The following is a 17,588-nucleotide window of genomic DNA, read 5'->3' on the forward strand; positions in this document are numbered from 1 at the left end:
AGTAATAGTAATGCCTATACAGCATAGTAGGAAAACCACTGGGCTTAGAGTCATAAATTCAAAGCATAAATATAGGCTCTTTCTTTTACCATATTTTTATATCGAGCAAGGCATTTATTCTTAGTCTGTTTTTTTATATAAATTATACATATATATAATGGTACTTTCTAAAGTTATTTTGAGTATACTAAGGAGCAGATTTCATAAGAGAATCTCTTTAAAGTATGTGGTACATCCTAGATATATGGTAACTGATATGATGATGATGATGGTGGTGGTGATGATGATGGTAGTGGTGATGATTATGATGATGGTGATAGGGGTAAGAATGGTAATGATGCTCTGAGTCTGGAAATAGCAATGTCATAGCTTCTTCCAGCACTGCTTTTATTGTGTACTAACCATTTCCACTAAATTTGGACAACTATCTAATAAAGAATTTTCATTGCCAAACTCTTAGTAATCCACATTATCCAAATAAAAAGTCCCACAATATTAGATATTAGTAATGGATTCTCAGTGGAAAAGATCTGGTTGAGATTCAGTGATGGCCATGCTGACTGAGTCCTTATGCAGCAACTTTTAGGGTATGATTACTGTGACCCCAGCTATGCCTGGGCAAGTGAACCAATCAATACAGAAAGGATGTGTCCAGAAGGAAAATAATGAAGCCTCTGTAGCATCCACTTCTCACCATTCTAGAGAACAGTGACTTCCTTACCAGGATTCATCTCTATATTTTTTCCATGTTCTCACCTTCACTTCTGGCAGGGATAGTAATAACAATGATAGCCAACATTTATATAGTACTTCTTTTGTGTCTGACACTATTCTAAGTGTTTTATAAGTGGTAACTCATTAAATCCACAGAACAAAAATATGAGGTATGTACTGTTATTGACCTCAATTTTTAGATGAGGAATAGCCATCTAAAGAACTTGATTAATTTTGCAAAAAATAGGTGGTTTCTGAGCTTATGCTCTAAACCATCATGAATATTCACCATGGGATTGAGTAATTGTAGCAAATGTCCACGTTCATACCTGTCTGGCTTCCTGGGAACAGAGGATTTTAAGTTCTTCACCTTTTGGCTCACCTGTTTTGGTGAAATCATTTTTATCATCAGCATATCATCAGAATCACTATCATTTTTAACCTCCTACTAAGCTTTGCATCCCAGGTGTTATATATATACTGTGTCTTAAACTCCTACAATAATCATTCAAAAACTGTTTCATTTTTTCCATTTTATAGTTGATGCAACCAACTTACAGAGACATGCCTCTACAAGTCTACATGGTACAACTAGAGAGTGACAGAGCCTGAACTGAAGCCAGACCCATTTGACAAGTCCAGACCCTTATCCACCGTGCCACACTAACAGCTATATGACATTGCCTACAATACCCTGAGGGACATGTTGTGACTAATAGGGTGACATATGAAGTATGAGGGACTGTACATTTCAGGATATATTCTCTGTGTGTTCTCCCAGCCTGATGTTGGTGTCCCTTTATGGAATAGCTCTGTGACAGAGTCCAGATCCGTGTTCCAAAGGAAGTAATGATAACAGGTACTAGAACTTACCACTGACACTGCATAAAGCTGAACAAGATTCCATTGGGCAACTGAAGAGTAGTAGTTATTTCATTCATTAACTCAGTGTCATTCAGGTCTATGTTAAGATGCATCTGTAATTTGGGTGTATCTCCAACATCTCCTGGTTTCAGTTCAATTCATCTCTTCTCCATAGCAGTTCCAGAATAGCTGAGTAAAAGAGATCAGCTCAAAAATATTATTCTCATTTTCAATATCTCCCAAGATAATTTTGAAATCCTTTCTTTTGATGTTTTTTATCTATGCAGTAACTTTCAGAAAGACTGAATTTGGATTCATGAGATATGCTTCCTCCAAAATACTATTCTTAACTTAATGCCCAGGCCCCTCTGAACTTTGCTAGTCCTTAAAAATCTTAAAAATCCTTTATATATTTGTTGAAATGAGTTTATAAAAAGCATGTCTCAGAGTAGATTTTGGTCAGGTCATGGTGAGCAAGGTCATGAAAGTCTTGGGGGTCTGAGGAAGTTTCAGAGGCAGGGGTTGTTTCACTCAAATGGAAAAGAGAGAATAAGATGGTATAATGAATTATGAGGCATTTTGCCTATTAGACATTTTTTCCCTAGGGCCAGCTCTGTATATAGTTTCTTTTATACTTTCCCTCTTTTTGAGTAAGGCAGAAGGTTTCTGGTAATAATTATCTGCTTTGAGAAAAATATATGTATGATGAAATTGTCTGCCTCAGGCCACCTTTATTGATTGTTTTCAGGAAAATGTGTGTTGAGCAAGGAATGCATCTTGGCACAAATCACACCATCAGTTCCAAACTAGATTTATTTTTCTCAGTCACAGTTGGCTTTTTAGGTCAAGGTGGGATGAGAATGGAGCAGGATAGATACTAAGGTAGATGGGTGTATGTATTTTCGTAGTTTTAAGATTGAAAAGCAAAATCTTCAACCAATAATATAATGTAAAACTGCTTTTGAAACTCAATAATGGTATATCCATATTGGTTATTTTTATGAGTTTTATCATTTCCTTTCTTATATTAGAGAGCAGAAGTCCATAGAAACCACCATTATAATCACATCAGGAAATGCTCTATCCAAAGCTGGAGAAGATTGATAGGTGATATGTGGACTTTAAGGGTTGATGGAGAAAGAGGAATTCTCCAGTTGCTCTAGTTCTTATGAACTAGAATAATGATAAAATGATTACACAGGGAAATATCTTCTTCTATGGAACTAATATATTGATCTAAAGATATTCATTTGATATTTTAAGGACTCCTTACACACAACCACAAACAGAAATATCTATGATTAATTTCCCTTAATATTTGAAGTGATTATTATCTGGGACACTGTAGAGGAACTGCATGCTTTATTTAATCTTCACTGATAAAATTTGTCAACCAGTTTGTCTATATCTTTCAAGTTGGAATCCAGAATTGAACCTAATGTTCCAGATGTTGACTTGGGTAACTCATGTTTATATAGTTAATAGGTGACTGGCGCAGGATCGGATAGCAGTTATTAAGGCTACTCCCCCGATGAGCATGGTCTTTCCACCATACCTCAAGGCTTAGACTGGAGGAGATTGTTGTGAGAATTGATATATGCATGGACATTGCAATTAAGTGGCCTGCTCCTTCACTCAGCAACTAAGCAACCTCGGGCAAATTACTTTACCTCCTTTGACCTCAGTTTCTTCATCTCTAAAGTGGAAAGAATAATATGATTTACCACATGTTGCTTTTGTGGGGATTAAAGAAATTAATTCATGGTAATAGGTCAAAATATTCCCTGGTCAATAAGTGCTCAAGAAATATTAGTTATTATAATTAGGAGCTAAGCAGGATATTCAAAGAAATTCTCACATACGTTTTCAGAGTTTTTCTTATCATCACTGTTAGTTCCTCTGGGGCCTGTTTTTGAGAGTGGAGATGACTCTATAGATTAAAAATTATGGAACTTTGCTTCTGCAAGGCACCACTTTTTTAACATTCATGTTTTTCTTTGAAGGAAGAGAAATATTTTTGACTTGAGTTTTTAAAGTATAATATTTAACTGCTGGTTTGCATGATTAATCAAGTGTTTACATAATCGGATACTCTCTTAGACATGTAGAATTTCAAATTGGGAGGCTAGAATTATAAATTAATTTTTCATAGCCAAGTTGGGCAATATGTGTAAAGGGAAGTAAAGAAAAATAAAAGAATTACTTAGGTTACTGAAGGGGAAAAAATCTGCAATTCAGAATTCTTATTTGGCTCTTGGGGATTAAAGGTTTATTCTGAATTATTTAACTTCACAAATGCATATGATGCAACAAAGAAGCTTAGGCTGGTGAGGGCCTTGAGGGCATCTAAACCTAAACTAAAGTGTTGTTGAACCCCATGTGTACCGACATCTAGTGATCATCCTGCCTATACCTGAACACCTCCCTGATTCTGATGATAGTCTCCATTCTCTCTTTAGATGAGTCCACTAGAAAAGTCTTTCTTATTAATACCTGTGTTCTCTCTTCTGTAGCTTTTGCCCTTTGTATCTCTCTTCCATGAGAATATCAATTCTTGCTTTATAAATCTATTCACAACATTGAATATATTTTTCCATTTTTCTTACCACATTATTTTTCACAATCAGCAAATGATTAAATTAATTTTATTTATCCTTAATAAATTTATCCTTATTTATCCTTTGCTTGAGAACCTGAAACAACTTGATAGGCCACAGAAGGAAATGATCTAAGTATTTTCATGGGACAAAGGACAGACATGCTATTCCATGTTCTCTAGTAGCGTTCTGATCAATATAACAGGGCAAGGTTATCCTAGGACAAATAAAGGCAGATGTTGTCTTTTCCAGAAAAGTATCACAAGTTTATACTTCTTTGAAATTAGTTTTTTTGGTTTTGGGGTTTTGTTGTTTTGTTTTGTCTTAATGTGATTACTTTTTATTCCCTTGGGAAAGATCTTCCCTGAAAAGCCTCTGGTTTGAACATTGATTTCAAGTTCAAAAAAATGAGGAGAAGAGGGAGGGAAAAGTAGAGTAAGGGGGCAAAAAAGAAAAAGGCTCAGAGGAAGAGGAATGGGAAGGGAAAGAAGAACAAACTGAAATTGATTTGCGATGTAGAATTGACCTAAATCTGTACCTCAGAGAGTAAAAATGTTTAAGCAAAGACTCCCCTTCATTTATAGTATTAACATGGGCACTTTGTGCATGCAAATATTGTTCTAAAGGATATATATATATATATATATATATATATATATATATGTATGTATGTATAAATGTATATATATATCCCATATATATAGTCCTCCCTAAAACCCTTTGCAATAGGCTTAATCTCTTCTTTTCTGAAATTGGGGGAACTGAGATGTTGAGAGGTCATTTCCATTAAGTCACTCAGCTAAGACATGATAGATCTGGGACTTGAACCCAGGAAATATTGTTTCAGAGTCTACACCTTTAAACAACGCCCCACCAACAACAATGACTAACACTTATTGATCACTCACTATATAGCCATTATTCTAAATATTTCACATATAATAACTAATTTAATCTCACAAAATTTCTTTGAAGCAGTTCAATATTATTATCCCCTACAGATAAAGAAACTGAGGCACAAATATATGAAATCACTTACCCACATTCAAATATCTTTTCAGTGGTAGAGTTAGGATTCCAGTTCAGCCCTGCCTCTGTATTAGAAAAATAAATCTTGACCAGGGGTTTTCAACATAATGTGTTCTAGTGGATTTAAAGGGCAAATACATATGCAATCAAAATAATACAGTCCTTAAAAATGGTTTAAGAATACTTAGCAATATATGAGTAAAAATTATTATAGTGCATTCTGATTACACAAGTGCAGACAGGATGCTGGATAGTTTATCTGATGAGGGAGGATAAGTGTTTTCTTAGCACTACATGAAAGACACGTGCAACAGGCATTTGAAAAAATTAAGGAAGGAAGAGAAGACTTAAAGAGCTATCATTTATCTAGTCAAGTTGCCTTAAGAAGAAGATAGTTCTGGAATTTGGGAAGTACAGAATTATCAAGTTCAATTTGAATGTGAAACTGCACAGAGCCAAGAACCCTGAGAACAATCGTCTGAAGACACGTGCACCTTTCTCTGTCTGATAATGCTGGGCCTTTACTCTTATTCTCCTTTGACCTTAACAGGTGCTATCTGAGACTCAGCAATAATGCAGGAATTTTAAATGTGGGTCTCTGCTTCTATCCATCTCCCCCAAACCCAGTCTCAATTTCCTCAATTGACAGGAATCCATAAAAATCCAAATACTCACATGCTCCGAATTCCCCATGAAGAGAGCAGGCTTTGCTATATTTGCAACGAATCTGTTATTCCTAATGCTCAGTTGCTGTAACCCTCTTTCTCTGTCCCTTTTGCCTTGTGTCTTTGAGCACAAACAAGAAATAATTCCTACTTCCTGCTCCCCTCATGAAACTCACTTCATATCCCTCCTTGGGCCTACACTTGGCAGCTGTGCCAGAAGTTTCCACAGTTCCTTGGAGATTTCACATAAAACAAAATTGATTTACCACTCTTGAGTTGCCAATTTCTTATTTTTCCAAATAAGTTCAATAAAATGTCTGTTTACTATCACTATAATTTCATGACAGAAAAGTCATTTCAATTCTAAAAATATAGAAAAGACATGCTCTCAATATAAGGAGAGGTTGTTTACACTGAAAAATGTAACTTTATGAAAGTATCTCAAGGCTGTTCTTTATCATCATGGATCAGCTTTGTGAAATGCTGAATCTAATTCACATATAGATATGCTAAAATGCCTGTAGCCTTCCATAACCATTTTAAAATACCTCATAGCAAAAGCCTTTTCTTAAGGATTTGTTTTTGCACATCACCTCCCCATATCATTGTCTCCACAGTTCATCACAGTAAAGTCGTAATCTCATGGATCATTAGTGTGTTTGGGAACATTCGAGATGATTATGTGTAATCTTCTCTCACATGACTTTGGGGCCATGTAGTATCTTATGTGGATTGCATAACTCTATTTCTGAGTCTCATTTTTATTTAACCTGTGTTTATCCCTACTATATGTCAGCCACTGTGCTAGACGTACGGTTTATAAAGAAAACTAAAATGGCGTCTTTGCCTTTGGGAATTCACTAAACTTCACACCTGGCTGCCGGCCTGCACTTTGGACAGAATTACTCACTGCAGCTCATTGCCTCTCACAGATGACCTGTGACTTATCAGAGAGGTGAGACTCAGGGAACCCTTGAATCAGAGGAAAGGATAAAGAAAAATTACTAAGAAGCCACTATGTTTAGACCATTTATATATTATATCACCTTTTATTTTCAAGGCAACACTCTAAGTGGGTATAATTTTTAATATTTTACAGATGAGAAAAACACCTAAGAGAGGTTCAGAACCTTACTTGAGGTCTCTTTTGAGCAGCCTTAGAACTGCTCTTGAGTTTTGTTTGTCTGGTTCTAAAAACCCTGATTCTTTTATTACATGAAGATGTCTTTAAGAAAGAAGAACACCAAGACCCAATTAAGCATATCTAATGGAAGTTGAGCCAAACTTGATTCCCGTATTTATGATCTGTATATATTCATGATTAATCTCTGCATTTACCTTGTGGATCTTTCATTTGCTATTCCATCGACCTGAAGTCTTTGCACAACTTTTTCCTTTTTCTTTTTTTAAATCAGGATACCAGGCCCAGTTTATATTTTACCTCTTTAGGGAAGTAGTTTCTACTAAATACATGGTCACCTCCTCGTTACTCTAGCCTCTTCCCATGTTGTAAGCTGTTGCACACAGGGACGTTGAATGATACAAATAACTGTATTACTAATACCTAGAAGAGTATCTAGTACAGACTATGCCCTCAACAAAATTGTTGGCGAAGTAAATGTATTTTTCAGATGAAATTAACATTGTCTTTCATTCTCTATCAAAATACCACATTATCTTTGAAAATTCTATATATTCCTCTTCTTCCAATAAATACATGTTTCTAAAGAACTGTGCAATTTTCATAATTAAAAATAAATAAATCAAAGTTGTAATTTTAATTATGTAAGACCTGTAACTAAGAGACCTATAAACATTATGCAATATAAAACTCACTATATGTAGCAAATACCCTTCTTTCAAGAATTCATAATTTACTTTTATATATTAATCTTAAAGTGCCACATCTTCTACATTTCAGAAATGAATTATGTTAAAGATGTCAGTCCAATGTAAAGAAAATTCTGTATTCAGTTTCTGGTCAGCAATGAATGCCTGGGTGCAATTCCCCTCTCCTGTCAGCAGGGGTCTCAAAAAGCCTTTTACCCACCAAAATGTCTATTTTATTAAATAGCTGGTTATAATTTGTTTTATTGTTAGTTAAGTGAATGGGTTACATGTACTATAAACTTTATTAAATACATTTAATTAAAACTCTCTTTAAAAATGATACACGTTGTTGTTATTGTTGCTTATACTCACTGATAACTATTATTTAGTAATTGCCCAGCACTCAGTTGGTAGGTTTATTTTAACAAGCATCAGAATAAGACTGATTTATTTGTGTTTCTAATTAGAGTTCACAAGCTCAAGGTTCTTAACGTATTTCCTGTCTTTAAACAAGTCCGAGGAATTGCGTGAAACTAACAGAATTGGTATTAAAAACAGCCTGCAACTCTTCAGTCTGTCTCTTTTTAAATTATTCAGTGACTTATTTGGGAACAGCCAATTGCACATGCCTTTTAGAAGATGCCCTCTGCTCTTTTAGCTCAGCTGCACTGAGGTTGGTCAGGCAAGTAAATGCCTCCCTGCTGCCACAAATACCTGCCCTGAGTTTAGGGATGGTAGCAGAGATCTCCGAAGCATTTTTACCTGCCTTTTTCCGTGTCTCAGCAGTATTGACATTTTCCATCTTGTCTCCATCCCCCAGCAAGAATAGGAAAGAAAATTCTTCCAATGCATCCTTTGAGTTATTCACACTGACCTCACGTGCGTTTTTCAAATTGCTCTTTCATTTTACCTTCATTACCAATATCTATACACAATTGCAAAGAATCATTACGAAAATCAGCATTTCCAAAATCCGTCATTACGTGCACTTTCATAAGATTTGTGGTAAGGGATTCTCCCAATTTAAATTAAATGTGATTTTTTATGGCATCCCTCAGATTCAGTACATCCATTTCTATATAAGTGGAAACATGGATGGATGGGTGGAAGGATAAATGGAAGCATGGGTAGAAGGATGGATGAGAGAAAGAGAGCTAAATAGATGATAGATAAGGTTAAACAGACTGGTTGATAAATATAGATAAATAGATTGCTAGAAAATATATACAGCATATATATACCTCATATAGATATGTGTGTTTTTAAAAATAAATGAGGTATATACATGAAGAATGTATTTTATAACTGTGCCTATATATATATTTATTTGTCCATCAACTTGCCCATCTATATATTAAAACCTATGGGTACTAAGAATTGCCTCCTAACTTGGGAGTCAGCTTTTCCCTCTGTGCTGACCATAAAACTGGGCATCAAAGATCAACAACCTACCTTCAAATTCTTAACATTTATCAAAGGTTATAAATCTTAGAACTTGAAAACATTAAGAACAGCATGTAGCTAAAGGCAGACACTGTGTAAGGTGCTTTAATGCTGAAGGGAATGAAATTATATATCTTAGCAGAGTAAGGTGGGACTCCTGCTAGAAGGTATCCCAGTAAAAGAGGGTTATGAGCCTCAGTTTGAAGGAGTCGGTCAATCAAAGGATGCCTTAGAAAGTGAATGGCTATATCAGGAGAGAAAAAGGATGAAGTAAGAAGGGGACAGTAGAAAAGAGCCAAAGGGCAGTGAGAGTGCACTTGGTTTTTATTCTTAGCTTGGTTCTCCTGGAATTTCCCATCCTTTGAAAGGATATGAGCTCAGACTGGAGGCTTTCACTGTTGTGAAGAATCTGAATGACTCAGGGAGCCCTAAATGAAAAACAGTCAAGTTCTTCCTTTCTTCCCTCCCTCCCTCTCTCAGTTCCTACCTCCCTCCCTTCCTCCTTTCCTTCCTTTCTTCCTTCCCATGTCCACTGTTACAGATTGCATTGTGTCCCCAAAAGATATGTTGAAGTCCAGCTCCCCAGGACCTCAGATGATAGCTTATTTGGAAATAGACTCTTTTAGATGAGGTTAGGTGGGTTAAAATGAGGCCACACTGGAGTGGAGAGGGCCTCTCAACTAATAAGACTGGTGTCCTTTTACAAGAAGAGGAAATATGAACACAGACAGTGGGGGGCACACAAATGGTGATGGAGGCAGAGAATGCCGGGATTGCCAGCCAGCCACCACCCAAAGCCAGGAAAGAGGCACGGATTAGCTCCTTCCTGACAACGTATGGGAAGCACGACCCTACCAACACCTAGGTTTTGGACTTCTTGCCTCCAGAACTGTGAGAAGAGTAAATGTCTGCTGTTTTAAGACACAGAATTTGTGATATTGATTACGCTTGTACTAGGAAATGAAGGTGCTCACTAAGCTCCAGGTACACACCAGCTCCTTCTCCCTGGGGTCTTTGCATATGCTTTTCTTTCTGTCTAAAATGCTTTTCCCATATTTCTTTCCATGGACAGGCCTATCCTCCTTTACAGATCTTTATAGTTTCACTTCCCCAAAGTGGCTCTCTCTTTTTTCTTGTAAAGATTTATTTATTTAATTTTATTTTTTCTCTCCCTTTCCCTCCAACCTCAGTTGTCTGTTCTCTGTGTCTATTTGCTGTGCTGCATGTTCTTCTTTCTCCACTTCTGTTGTTGTCAGAGGCATGGGAATCTGTGTTTCTTTTTGTTGCGTCATCTTGTTGTATCAGCTCTCCATGTGTGGGGGTTCATTCTTGGGCAGGCTGCACTTTCTTTCATGCTGGGTGGCTCTCCTTACGGGGCACACTCCTTTCGGGGCTCATTCCTTGCACGTGGGGCTCCCCTGGGCGAGGACACCCCTGCGTGGCAGGGCACTCCTTATGCACATCAGCCCTTACTGCGCATGGGCCAGCTCCACATGGGTTAAGGAGGCCCGGGTTTGAACCGCGGACCTTCCATGTGGTAGACAGATGCCCTAACCGCTGGGCCAAGTCCACTTCTCCTCCAAAGTGGCTCTCTTGATCAAATTTTACCACAACACCCTGACTGTGTCTCATAGAACCTCAAATTTTGCAGTTTTTTTATGCATTTGATTACCCATTTCACTGCCTTTCTCAGGAGATTGGAAATCCATGGGATCCAGAATGATATGTCCTCTCCTCATCATTCAGTGTCCAGGGCCCAGGCTGGTGGCTGACACATAGAGGTACTCAGTAAATATTGGTGTGGAATACTATGTTTGAGGAAAATGTGAGTAAACCTGAAGAGAGTCAAGCTAAAAAAATTTTTTTGAAGAATCCAAAAAGAAAATAAAATCTAGATTTAATCTAACCATGCCCTGAAGACCAAGAATTCCAAGTGCCTAGAAAGAAAGTACCTAATTTTGTCTTGAAGGTATATATAGTTTGTCGATAAATACTTAAAGTATAAATTGTTACAAATATTTACGGGGGCTTGACACCAGATTTTCCAGAGGTACAAGTCAAAACAAAACAAAAATAAGATAGATGTTCTAGTATTTGAAGTTTCCAGAGATAGTGGAGTCAATATTAGCATGATTTTTGTTCTATAAGATTAATCTACTCATCTTCTTTAGAATACTCTTTCTAATCTACTCTTTCTCATCTGTAATCATTGGCAGCAATATCAGCATCATGAATATTTATTAATTACTCTACAAGGACTTGTGCAGTCTGGTTTAAAAGTAATCTCTGCCTATATGGAAATTTGCAAGCTAAAACAAATGACATTTTTATGGGTAGCAAGGTGAATTTCTATGAACAAGCAAATATCCATCAACAATTAACAAATCAATAGATTATACCTATGTTGGCACTTCCAATCTCAACAAATGGTTTGCATCATTGCCCAGTGGTTGTCATTGGGCTATTAACGTTATCCCATGCAGTGGAGAAGTTGTTTATTGAGGCTAGAAAAGTTATGAATTAAGTTCTTTCTGCTTTGTTCCCAAGAATGACTTCTATTTTTTTTTTCGTGTTTTGTTTTGTTTTGTTTTGTTTTTTACCATCTTATCCTATGCATAAGAAAATGTGAACTGCATCAGGACAGGGAATTCATTTATCGTGTTCACAACTGTATTTCTAGCCCCTAGCACCATGCTTTTAACAAGTTGGGGCTCAATAAATGTGTTAAATGAATGAGTTCAAGTATTTTAGTTAAATATTGAGTGCCTAGTATGTGTCAGACCCCAGCTAGGCACTTCACTTATTTTATTTAATCTTCTTTACAATTCTATAATATTGTAATGTTTTTCTCCCCATCTTAAAAATAAGGAAATAGAGTTTGAAAAAGATTCTCTTTTCCGTGAATACACATCCAGGCAGTGATGGAGAGAGCATTAAGCCTAGGCTCTGTGGCTCCATGGCCAATGTACCCTCCACTATCCTTCTTGCACATTAAACCAAGAGGCATTTGGAAGTTGATACAGTCCCGATTCCTGAATGATCAAGGTTTGCACTGGATGGCTGTGCTATGCTGATATTCTGTAGTATGTAGATGAGGGCAGATATAATTTACTAATATCTCGTGGAAAGGTCCAAAAGGGAAAATTAACCACTTACCAAGCCAGTATTAATTAAATCCTACATTATAAATAGGCTGATGATGTATTCTAAGTAAAGCATTATTGGAGAGGAAGAAGAGCATGATACTTTATAGTGTGTATCTCTGAGATACAAGACTAAATGGATCCTACAGTTCTGCCTCCTACAAGCTGTGTGGCTTATTAAGGGATACTTGATTCCCCTGTGCCTCAATTCCCTGACCTGTAAAGTGGAGAAAATGTGTATCACAATGTCTGGCATATAGTAAGTACTTAATGAATGTTAACTACCATTGTGATTTATTCATTATAGCCAAGAAATGGAAAGATATGAAAATGTCCCCAAGGATAAAAATCTATTTCAAAGAATAAATGGTAAGTTTTCTGTCCATATCTATGTCTCAGTCCAAGACTATGTGGATAGTCTAGATTTATACAGACTTTCAAGGATGAATGATTTAGTTAGTTCATGCAATCTCCTTTCCTTTTATAGACTAGAAAGTACCTGATTTGGTGCTGTTTGTAGTGAATTTCTTACATATCCCTTTCACTATAAAGTAAAAAGTATCCAGAAGGTATAAGGCTGGCTATGGGCCAGCAAAGAGCAGTTTATTGCTTCATAAACAATATCCCACAGCAAACATGCCAACACTATGCTACCAATTTGGGCTATAAAGAACTAGAATTCACCCTCCTGTGTCACCAGTAACAGCAGCACAATGGGGACATTTTCACCAAGGTTCTCATTATACTTAAATCTCTTCTAATGGAACCTCCATATATACCAATTGAGACCATTGGGCAAAATTTTTGTGAGTTATATTTCATTCATATAAAATTGTCATAGCAACATAAATTTTAAAAATGAGAAATATCAGAATACCGTCATTATAAGAAATACATTTTCTGTTTGTATATCCTCTTCCAGGACTGATAATATATATTTTACCACTCTGGATTTTTAATTAATGCTAAATTGTAAGCATGTCTCCATGTAAACTACTTATTCTTCGTAAAGACTCTTCCAACTGGTTATAACTTGCTTAATCAGCCCCCCTTGATAGACATGTAAATTGTTTAACCTCTTTTTTATGCATAACATTCTTTGTAAATATAGTCCTTATGTACTTCTTTCAGGGTGAATTTCCAAGTATGGGATTATTTGGTCAAAGAGTTTGAAGAGTTATATGGCACCTGAATTATTAAGCCAAGTCTTCTTCTGAAGGATTGTACCAATTTGTTAGCTGCAATCTCTGAGTATACCAGATTTAAAATTTCATTGCTACCACTTAGTATAGTCATTTATTTTTCTTCTTTTCAAGTCTAGTCATTTATTTTTCTTCTTTTCATTATTAGTATAAGCTAATATCTCAATTTAATATGGACTTTGATATGTCAGGTTCATCATTTTCAATAATGTAGTTGCATCCCCTCTTGTATAAGTTAATTTTCCTATTAACGTTTGTCCATTTAGCTGTTGATGATACTTTCTTATTTATCTGAATGGGGCTTTTATATAATACATACTTTAACTACTTGATATTTTCTGTAAATTTTCCTCTCTTGAATTTTTTACACCAATTCTCTTTCTCAGTGTTTTGATTTTGTGTAGAAATTTTTATTTCTTTGAAAGTTTTGTAAATTCCATAACTCTTCCACAGTCTGATATTCTATTTTCTGTTAGATGTTTTTCTTCACTGAAAAAAAAATACTTAGGTATATATCATATTGTGGGTGTATTTTTTAAAGCAAATTCTAAACAGTTTCCCCAGCATCATTTATTTAATCATATTTTCTCTGCCCATGTTTTGTGATGCTTGCTTCGTCATAAATCACATTCTTATATGAAATTGGATCTCTTTATAGGCCTTTTAAAAACAGGATTTGACCTATATAAAACAATGATGACCAGACATAGCTATAGAATGTTGATTGAATGCTTCAACATGGCATCTTCTCTATGGCAGGTTGTTAACATTTGAGTATTTTATAGAAGTGAATTCTTAAAAAGATGTTGGTGTGTGCATTGGAAACCTTTTAAAATAGCTGTAATTAGCTACTCTGGGAGAATGTTATCGGCTTTGATGGGCCCCTCAGTGGCAGTTCTAGTGTCCTATCCTGTTGACTGACAAAGATTCTAGGGGAATATTTAATGTTATTTTAATTAACAGCTCCTAAAAGAAAATGTCAATTATCTTCCATTAGCCTGAGCCTTATTTTTCCAAAAATTTCCCTTGCCCCCTTTAAAATGATTGATAGAAAATTATTTCTTTTATTCCCCCATGGTCATCCATTATCTTTTAAAAGTGAGACCAGTATTTGGTTTTTACTCTTAAGTTAGTGATTGTTTTTATTCCAAAATACAAACAAACAATGGGAATTATACTCCCTTCAAAATATCTACCTGAGCTTAATTTTGGAAATCTGTTTCTCAGAAGGGGAAACAGAAGGATATGGCAGTCACACAAAATAATTTAATGTGTTAAAATGTGTTGCATGTTGGAAGGTATTATGAATAGAGTTATAGACAGGGAGAAAAGACAGGAAGCACATGATCTTCCTGAAGCGGGATACCATACCAAGATGGGGGAGAGGTAGGGTTCTGGCTGCCATTTTCTAAACAGTCTAGAAGAAACAGACTTTGGTTCACATCCTTTTTTCTTTGGCTTTGGACAACTCATTTAACCCTATAAATTTCAGTTTTTTCATCTATAGATGACAATACTACTTACCTCACGGAATTGTTAGGATTAAATACAAAGCTCTTATCCCAGTGTCTATAACATGGCTCAATGACTGTAATTATCAGCAGCCACATTAGACTTGCTTTCTACAGTCTGGATATGGAGAGAGGATAGAAGAGACTATTTCAAGCTTCAAGCAGAGGCATTTTCTACCTCTGTGCTTTTGCTCATGCTAATGTCTCTTTTTTTTTTTTTTTTTGAAGGTACCAGGGTTACCCGGGGATTAAACCCAGGACCCTGTATGGGAAGCTGGCACTCAACCACTGAGCCACATCGGCTCCCTGTCTCCTTATTTTGAAGGGACTAGTTGGGCATTGTAGAAAGTTAAAAAAGAAAAAGTTCTTAAATTAAGGAATTTTAAAAATATATATAATATAGCATTTATCAGCACAATTTTCTGTTTTCTTTTGGTCAAATGTCAAAGGGTATGTCACCAGTTGAGAGAAAAACGTCATCCTAAGAGCACTCAGGTTCATTGGTACAATGAAGGCACCCGGATCCTGGGATTGCATGTCTTGGCCCATAGCTCCATCCTGACACTAGCATCCATCCTCTTGCTTTTCTCTAACTGTTGTAACTCCAGATACTTATGACCTGGCAGAGATTCCTCAATGTAGGCAACATAGTCTATTACTTAAAAATTGGCTAAAGGTAGGTCTGTGGGAGACACTAAAATAGACACTGCTTTAAGAAGGCTCTTTAGCAGTAGAATAACAGGAACATTTTTATCTTCCCCAGAGTGAATAAATAACTAGAGGATGTAAGGAAAATAATTTGTTCCACTGTATAAAATGTAAGTTACATTCCCTTAAAAATAATCTTTTATATACATGTGCTATATAAGCATTTACTATATCCAAGGCACTGATGGGAGAACTTAATGTATTAACCTCCTTATAAATTAACTTAGAACAATCCCGAAAGGTAGACACTATTTGTTACTCCTCTTTACTGATGCTGTCTCAGTGGCAAAAAACAATACAGTAATTTTCCCTAGGTCATCCTGAATTTGAACTCAGCAGTCTGGCCCCAGCATTCCTGATCTTAACCCATACACTTTTGATCTCTCTACTTTAAAGTAGGTTCAACTCTTGAGCAGTAAAGACCCTTGGACCTGAAGTGCTAAATGGATTATATTTAGGCTGTCATCCTGCCAAGATTTCTGTAAACCTTTCTCTGGGATTCCTTAGCTTTCTTAGGAAGAAAAGATCTGTCTTCTTTTGCAGTTAAAAAGTAAATATACATTGTCCACTCTTGAATTTCACATTTGTCCTTGCCCCATCTCATTGGCATCCCTGGCCTTTCTGAACATTTCCCATCATGTGATCAAAGAATTTGCAGGGAATTGTCTCTTTTGGCCAATCATCTCCTACTTCTCCTTTATTTCCAGATCCAGCACCTATGATTTCCTACCATTATAACCCTGCCTTCATTAATATAATCTAAATTGCTCTTCATTCTTTTTTGGTGTTTTTGTTATCTTCTCCCATGGTGAACTTGCTATTAGAGCAATGACTCCACACATCACATCTGCTGTTCTGTTCCTCTTTAGGAAGATATCACCTTGAACAGTAAGAGAGTTAAAGATGCCTAATGTGCAAACCAAGAGAAGCAAGGGGTCAAGGGGCCTGGAAAAGAGCAGATGAGGACGGTAGGAGGAAGGAGCTGGAAGAGGTAGCATACGTTATCAAATCCACTGTGAGAGGAGACATATTCCAGAGAGATTTTGAAACTTGAGCATATGTTAGAGACAGTAGATTTGGTTAATTCTTGAAGGAAGAAGTTGAAGAAAGTAAATATGAGAAATATATGGGTAAAGTTGAAAGTGATAGCAATGAGCATGTTGATTTAATAGCTTTTAATCTTTGGTACTAATTGTTTTCATTTACCTGATTTCATACAAGGAACTTAAATTTAAGTTCATTCAATTTTTCTTTCCCTACACGAAGCCTATTTTGTAACAAGGCAAGGGAAAAGTTAATATTGTAAAGTGTCTTTGAACCTTTCCCCCTCTGCTATAGACAATGAGGGTTTTGAATGTCTAGGACTGACCTCAAAGCATCAGCTTCATTATATCCTGCTAATTCCAAGCCCTGATATCCCACCTCTCTCCTCAAGCCTTGGTGAGGTAAGAGATACTGAGCTTGTCTTACAACTCCAAGCTCCAGTTCAGGATCTTGATAGGTTACAGAATTTACTTTTAAAGGTCCTTTGGTAAAGGCCTGAAAATAAAAAAGCTATTATACAATACCATGGTACAGATTGTTCTTCAACTGAGGACTTTCATTCTAAAGTAAAACATCCTCAAAATGTTCAGAAAGGCTAGGGATGCCAATGTCATGGGGCAAGGACAAATGTGAAATTCAAGAGTGAACAATGTGTATCTACTTTCTAACTCTGTCAACAGAGGAATGACTTCCTCACCATTGTTAACTTGGACACTTGAGAACTAGTGACACTAATTATGCATATTCAGGCACAATCTTTTGGTTATAAGAAAAGACTTTGCGCATTATGGATTTGCTCAGGAGCATTAAGGATTAAATGACAACTAGAAACCTATGT

General features: G+C 36.2%; 1 long non-coding RNA gene across 1 annotated transcript in view; it reads left to right on the forward strand.

The window, feature by feature from the left end:
- Positions 1-4,740, forward strand: part of LOC139438888 (uncharacterized) — a 311,546-nt gene extending 306,806 nt beyond the window's left edge. The window contains exon 2 of the long non-coding RNA XR_011648674.1: positions 1,255-4,740. This is a non-coding gene — a long non-coding RNA (uncharacterized lncRNA). The remainder of the gene's footprint in view (positions 1-1,254) is intronic.
- The last annotated feature ends 12,848 nt before the right edge of the window (positions 4,741-17,588 follow it).

Source organism: Dasypus novemcinctus, chromosome 4 (assembly GCF_030445035.2).
Source record: "Dasypus novemcinctus isolate mDasNov1 chromosome 4, mDasNov1.1.hap2, whole genome shotgun sequence".
NCBI classification, from domain to species: Eukaryota; Metazoa; Chordata; class Mammalia; order Cingulata; family Dasypodidae; genus Dasypus; species Dasypus novemcinctus.